The 8,114-nt window shown below is 36.0% G+C and overlaps 1 pseudogene; it reads right to left on the minus strand.

The window, feature by feature from the left end:
• Positions 1 to 2,276: 2,276 nt before the first annotated feature.
• LOC103593923 lies at positions 2,277 to 7,913 on the minus strand (annotated as a pseudogene).
• Between the last annotated feature and the right edge of the window lie 201 nt (positions 7,914 to 8,114).

Here is an 8,114-nt window from a genome sequence, read left to right on the forward strand (position 1 = left end):
ATAGGGATGACCGGTGCGCTCACAGCGCTCACTGGCTGAGCACGGTGCGGCCAGGTCTAAAAAAAAAAAAAAAAAAAAAAAAAAAAAAAAACAAATTGACCACTTCATAACTACCCTTCAACATCACATGCTTATATTCATCACACATCCTTTATTCCTATTCTTTCCATTTCTCTCCATTTAAAAAATGCCATACAACCTTCAAGGTCCAATTCGAGGTGCATCCTTTTGGTGAGAAAGCAATCATTCCATTCTGTACTCGGTTTTCCTTTGCTAAATGCTGCATGATGTACTTCAGTATTAATTATTTTATGTACATGTCTTGTCTCCCCAAATAAAACACAAGCTCCTATGCAGCAGAATCTGTGTCTAAACATTTTTTTTTCTTATAAAATTTAAGTTTACAAAATACGACTTTTCTTTCTTGCCAATTGGTAAGAAAACCAAAATCCATTATGTTTATAATTCTAATGAACAAGAAAAATAGCTACTGGTTTGGAGTAAAAAACAAAATGCTTAAATGAAATATTACAATGAGGGACTTTTGTAAAAGACCTTAAACCCTAATATTTATTTAGTTACTGCACAAGAAGATAAGAATTAAGAATGGAAATGAAATTTTATTAGAATCTTGGTAGAATCACAAGTAACAGGTTTAAGTCATTTAAAACTAATTTCTTTAAAATTTGACGTGCATTCTAAAAAATAATGTCTCAATGGGTCAGCAATAGAATTAACCCTATCACAACAGTAACTTACATAAGTCATTAATATTCTTAAATGTGACAAAACACAATCGACATACAAAAGTCCAGCATACCTGTCACGCAGACATAACCCCTAGCGCTTGAAGCAATGTGATAAAACAGCCTGGTAAGTCAAGGATCACCAAGCAAGGCTCTCTTTTTTTAGGTCGATTCACAACCAGACTCAACATTCAACACATCAGTTATGTCATCATCACTGATCTTTTGGGGTGAACAAAAGTATAACTTTAAAAATTCTTCACTTCCAGACAAAAACACACACCCACACCCATACCCACACATAGCAAAATAAAACCAATAGGAGTTCAAACTGCACGTGGGGAATAGTTTCATTTATAAACAAACTGTTTCCGTGTATCTTCTGTTAAACAAAGTGCTTAAAACCATAGTACAATGCCTTTGTAGAACAAAACATCTCCTATAAGTTAATTGAGTTGAAAATTATCTTGACAATTGTTCCACAAGGTCAAAAAATTAGGAAAAATAGCTTAAAGAACCAAAATTGTATACATTAACGTTTACGTAAAATCTGCATGTTAATGAATTTCAAGTCCCACAAACTTGGCAGAATGTTGAAAGCAATGTTTATAAACATCTGACATAATATATTGAGTCCCTGGCTTATTTAAAAGTGTTCCTATGAAAATAATTTTAAGTAGTTAAGCTACAAATTTCCTTTATTTTGAAAAAAATTATATTCTATTTCCTTCATAGATGGTCAATGTAAAGAAGTTTAAACAACTCTAATTCTCATCTAATAATATGTAGAAAGCAGATACACACAAAAGCTTTATTTAGATAAATTGGACAAAGAAAACTACCATTTCCTGATTTTCTCTCTCAAACCTCCCCACCCACCACCTTGATTCTGCAAATGGCAGAGTAAATTAAAGCTCCTTTCTTCTACATCAACTCCTTTGTCCTTTCAAGGTTACCTAATCATATTCATCTTTTAAAATGAAGTAAGAAACATTTCAAAAGCTGTATTCACATTAAATCAACTTTCTGATTCGTGCATTGCAGGAATAAAGCAATGTAATCACATCTTAAATTGGTGTACAGCAGGCTGTCTCCCTTATCCTAGTTCTCAGGATTGATGAAATGAATAGTTTTAAAATAGCACTTTTTGAAATGACATGAGAATTAATAGTGCATAATTACCTCAGTGTTGACAAGTGAGAGATGTTTAACTCCTTAAATGAGCTTTCCTAATGAATCAGTGTCAGAGAAAGTCTCTACTGCTAGTACATTCTTGATTGATACCTAAGGGGACTGATTTAACCATGAAGGTATACTAAAAGCCAGTTTTTACAAACATTTAGATAAAAATTAAATGAAACAACTTTCACTTAGTATTTGGAATTTACTTAAGATTTTACTACAGGTTTCTGTAGTATTCTAAGTGATCATTACTAGGAAAATCTTATTTTACATTTTATTTGTCTACTAAAAACATTCAACCTTTCCTTACATTTGCAGCAAAGCAAACTTTAGTTTTTTGTTTGTTTGTTTTTTCATTAACGGGATTTTTTATTTGTCACTATTAAAAGTCTGAATTTTAAACAGATTCTTGGACTGGTGGTTCATACCCATCAGCTCGTTCAACTTTAGCACCTGTTTCATCCTCAGTAGCTTTTCCAGAACTACTACCTTCACCATGAAGCTCCAGGAGTTCTCCCAATTCAAATTTGGGTTTCTTTAGCATTTTTATTTTTTAAGGAAGACATCATGAAGATGATAAATAGACTGGCAAGCCTTTTATGTCTTTTCCAATGCTATCTGGAATCAATTTATTGACCACATCTTTCAAGTCACTGGTCTGCACCTCTTGAGTCATGATTTCCATCATCTTTTTCAGGATTTGGTGGACCTATTGGTGCTGAGCATAAGAAGTCTTCTGTATCTGATTGTTGCACTTTTTAGTAAAACCGACAGAGAACAGACGAAGAGCGAATAATCATCGGTAGACTTGACATCAACATGAGCTTCAATCATGGTCTGCCCTGTTTTGACCATGGAACACATTTTGTCATGAGTAAGATCCATGCCATGGAAGTTAGTCAGGCAGTTTTTGCCCTGGACATCCTAATTAGCTTGAATTTTCTAAATGCAACATTATCATTCTGCAGATCAGCAAGCCTTGCTTCAAACACATGACCTTTGAGGCCATCAGATGCAATTTTGGTTCCTTGAGTCCTGGTGACTAGTGTTTTTCCAATATTTCTTATATTGAACATAGCAGGTGCTTTCACATCATACCAATCTTTCTTAGAAAATGGACCAACCACTTTCTTCTTGGCTCCCTTCTTGCTGCCTTTTGTAAGGCGCTTGTTCTTGACAACCACCACAGCGCTGCTCAGAGAGCCTAAAGCTGAACTTTATTATTAAACTCTCTATCACAGATAAGGAAAAAGCAAAAATTAAGGTACCGGATTTAGAAAGTAGTATAGAGAGTGTGTTTCTGACCCTAATCTTTAAGGACTGCAATGAGGACAACTACAATAAAACAAAATAAATCTCAATTTTTTTAATAGAAATCTTTTAATACATTTACAAAATTCATAAAAATGTTATCTTTACCTTGTTGAATGTTAACATTTTATATCTGCTTCTTGTCTCTAATTTATGTGAATTAACTTGTAACTACAAGTTGAATGTCCCTTATCCAAAATGCCTGGAACCAGAAGTGTTCTAGATTTTGAATTTTATTTGGATTTTGCAATATCTGCAAAATTATATGTACTGGTTGAGTATCCCAAATCCATTTCCTTTGAGCATCATGTTGGCACTACAAAAGTTTTGGGGTTTGGAGCATTTCAAATTTTAAATATTTGGATTTGGGATGCTCAACCCGCATACTGTTCAATTCTGTTTTAAACCCTGTCAATAAAACCAAAACAGATTTATATTTCTAAATACTCAGAATGGAGAAAACTGAACACGCTTTCAGCAAAACAAGGTGATGAAATGTAATACAAGGCAGCTATAATTTACTATTTTTCCAGGCCTTTCACATATAGCATCTGCCTAGCTTAAGTACGTATAAGGCTCTGGGCTAAGATTTTATATTTAGTCCTAATAACCTTATAAGAGGTAGATAACATTATCCACATTTTGCGGATGAGGAGGACTATATTTAATGGAGGTTCGTGCCCCACAGTCATACAGATAGTAACAGGTAGAACCTGATATGAACTAAGACTACTGGAATGCAGAGCCAACACACACCATGGCTGCCTTGGGTTGAATGTCCCCAGAAAGCTTAACCCCCACTGTGACAGTGTAAAGAGGGTGGGAAGTCCTATTATTGTAATTGAAAGGTAGGCCTTGAAGAGGTGATTAGATTGTGGTGGTCAGGGGAATGGTTCTGAGGGCTTTAAAAGGACAATGAATAAGAAGGTTGGTCTTCCTCTCTCTGCTCCACCATTTTCTACCATGTGAGACCCCTGGGTCACTGTTGCCGCCACCAAGCCTTCACCAACTGTGTTCCCTGGACTTTGGATTTACCAACCTCTGAAACTGTAAGCAATAAATTTCATTTTTCTTACAAATTATCCAGTTCTGTGTATTTTGTTATAAGTAACAGAAATGGACTAATACAATGACTGACAAATATTTTTCCATTTAGATTATCTTTACAGGATTATCATTGTTTTAGTTGTCAGTAAAATGAGGAGGTGTTAGATTGCATTATTTTTTTAACTAATTCAATATTTATGAGAGGGAAACCAAATGCCAGCACTCTCCCAGATTCTAGGACTACAAATGCCATGGCACAGATGAGGCCCTTCTCACCTGGAGGCTACAGACAATATTCAAGGAGGGTTTAATTTGCAATTAAGTGCCTTATCTAAGAGAAAGGCAGGGGAAGGACATGGATAAATATGAGAAATTCTTGACCAAGTACCCTTGGAGCCTCTGAGAGTGAAACAGTGAGATCAAAGTGTGAGGACAATGCAGCCTTAACACGCCTGCCAGAAATGGCCCTCCATCTGGGTGGGCAGGGAATATGTCATCTGGCACAGGTGGAAAGCAGGAGATTGTGGCTAGAATGTCTGCCCTAGGAATATAGTGCTCTGGGTGAACAAACTGCCTTAACCTTCCTTAGGAAGCCAAGGCCTCTGTACTTGCAATCCACTCCCATATACAAACCGTGCCACTTTTCTACCCAAACTCAAAAAATTGGGCATCCGAAATGAAACTAGATCATCACCAGCCAAATTCTAAGCTTCAGTCTTCTGAGTTTCCTAAGTAATAAGTTACCTAAAAGAATTAGATACTTGAATGCTTAAGCCCATTCTAGACCTATTAGTCATTTAAACTAGGTGCCAAAGTTCATTGAGGCATTTTACTTAATTGGCACCATAAAATGTTTTTTTTAGCAGAAATATACTGAGTTCCAAACATGCAGGTTAAACATGACTTTTTTGGGGCGGGGGGGAGAAATAAATCAGCAATTATAATTGGAGACTTCAACACTCCTCTCTCAGTAATTTATACAAACACAGTACACAGAATATCAGTGCTATTGAACAAAACTATCAACCAATTCAACCTAACTGAAATTTTCAAAACACTGCACTAAATATCTGTAAAGTACTCATTCTTTTCAAGTGAAAATGGAATAATCACCAAAGTAGACCATATTTTAGGTCATAAAACAAGTCTCAGATTTAAAAGGATGAAAATACTACTCTGATCAAAATGCAATTAAATTAGAAACCAATAACAAAAGATTACTGGAAAATCCCTAAATATTTGGAAATTAAACAATACAATCCTAAATAACCTAGAGTATGAAGAAATCACAATGGAAATGGAAACTATTTTTGAACTTATTGATAATGAAAGCACAATATGTAGAAATTTGTAAGATGCAGCTTAAGTTGTTTTTAAAGGTAAATACATAACATCATTTATTTATTTATTTATTGCTATTATGTAATGGTATTTATTATGCAGGAATATTATTAAATTTGCTACATTTAAAACATGGCATCTTAAAGCATGATCAGCCAAGAAATTTTAGTCAATGTTATATTTCACAAAAATTTCTGAATAGAAATGTGTCTAGATAGAAAAAAATCAAGGCTTGATTTATTCATCTGCAAATTAGAGATGAAGGAAACTATTTCTTAGAGAATATTAAATTAGCTATTGTATAGAATGAGCCTGGTAGAATCTATCACACAGCAGGTGCTCAAAGATGTTCACATTTGAATTGTAAAACAAAAGGACTTCCTATTTATTTATATTGTAAAAAATCTATGAGAAAACAGTACTCCTGTTCATCAGTTTCAAACTAAATCAAATAATTTTGCCACATTTACCAAGTGTGTAGAGATTTATATTGAAAAAAATATTTTAAAGTGTAGCATTCCAGAGGTAAAAACATACTTTACATATTACTTTGTAGGTAATGTTCCCTTGATTTTTTTTTAAAAAATTTCCTATCTTTAGCAGAAAAATAAAAAGTGTTAAAGTTAAAATAGAAAAAATCTTTAATAATAAATACTCAATATTGGCTCTTCCAACTTTTTTAATGTATATGATGGAAACGCTTCGCACCAGCCAGACGTGTCAGACAGACACTAATAGGCTGAAGTGGGATGTGGGGAGGAGCTGGAGGAGAGAAGGACCACGATTGATGAGACTGCCCCCTCCCCTCCTCACCCCTTCAAGGGATGCCCTTGAAGATCCCTTTTGCTCTCTGAGAGGAACACTGTTTTAGAAACAGCAATATCACAACATCGTTCGCACTCGTAATTTTAACTTCATAGATGTAAATTTAAGACTGCAGGGCCAGTCCAAATATTCTGGGCCTGAAATCCTGCTCTTTGATCAGAAGTGCCCTTAATCAAGTGGAACATGGTAGAACTTCTTCAGGAAGACATGTTCTCAAGTATAAAATTTAGATATTCCAATCTCTGAACTGGTGTTTAGCGAGGAGTATGAGGCAAGGAACCGACTTTTTTGTATTCTTCCTGCAAAACAGTGAGATTTGGAGAAAGTTGTCTAGTCACAGAAAGACATTATCAAGCACTACATGATGACCTCTGGAAACCATGACCCCCCCCCCATTAAAATAATGCATTTAACAGCTTCTAAAGTTTACAAGATTCTTATCTGCTCTGCTGTTGCAGAATCAAATGACTTTCTTGGCCAGGGAGAATTCAGGTTCAATTTTTTAGTCCCTATTCTGTAACCCTCAGTCAGCCCTGTAGGAAGGTAATTACCAGGGATAGAGGGATGGTCCCTGCTGTTTCATAGAAGTAAACTCAGGAGCTAAATTAAGGTACTTAAAGGTAAACTTGCAGGTTGTACAGAGCCTGGCTGTTTGACTCCTGTGGATTCTAGAGCAGAACACTAAACACTTCTTTTTACTCACAGAGCAGCTAGAGAATGGGCAGCAGAAGCACCGTTTTCTCGGTCATCCCCTCCAGCTCCTGCTAATCAAAGGGAGTCACACAGCTAAAAACCTCTCGCTAAGGTTTTAAAATGCAAGTTTTAATGTTATTTCATTGTAGTGTCCTTGTACTGAAAAGCGTTTATTATGTAGTTTCAAATTTACCTGAATGTTAAAAAAAAAAAAAAAAAACGAAAGAAAAAGACCACAGCAGGAAAGCTGCCATTGTGAGAAAGGAGGACATAAAATTCAAGCAATGAATTAAAGAGGCAAATGAAGGAACTCTTTTCCTTTATTAGAAATAGGAGAAACAGATTGTGCTCATCTCGCTTAGGGCCAACAGCCGCCTGCGTGGATCGCAGCCAGCTTCAGTCACAACACTCACTCCAGCTCTGCTCTGTGAAAAGAGGAAGCCAGATGGGCTATTTACTTTCAACAAGATAATTCTGGAGGAAATTGTTATAAGTCAAAGAAACTTTTTAGCTTCATCTGCTATTTTAGCCTCTAAACTGATTCAGGAGGCAGTGGGGAGGGTTCCGTTAGGAAAGAAATAAGAGACCTGGGAAGAGAATTGGGGGAGCAGCTGAACGCACGGTGCAAAGCTTGGGCAGCAGGGTCGTCCAGTGCATGTGCCTCGAGGTCACACAGCCCGGGCTCACCTCCTCACTCTGCGAGTGACCCCTATGACCCCGGACAAGCTCTCTGATCTCCTGAAGCTCCAGTTTCCTCCTGCGTAACATGGGGACTATAGCAGTGTCACAAGAGGTTGTAAAGATTAAGTGGCATAAATCAGGTACAGCACTTACACCACACAACATCAGCACTTGATAAACAATGGGCATTATTTTTATCCATTTAATTTTCTCTTCCATTTGCAAGATGTAAAGGGAATCCATCACAGATATACATATAGTACAAGTATAGATATAGATATAGATCAA

Source organism: Galeopterus variegatus, unplaced genomic scaffold (genome assembly GCF_000696425.1).
Source record: "Galeopterus variegatus unplaced genomic scaffold, G_variegatus-3.0.2 Scaffold1441, whole genome shotgun sequence".
Taxonomy (NCBI): Eukaryota; Metazoa; Chordata; class Mammalia; order Dermoptera; family Cynocephalidae; genus Galeopterus; species Galeopterus variegatus.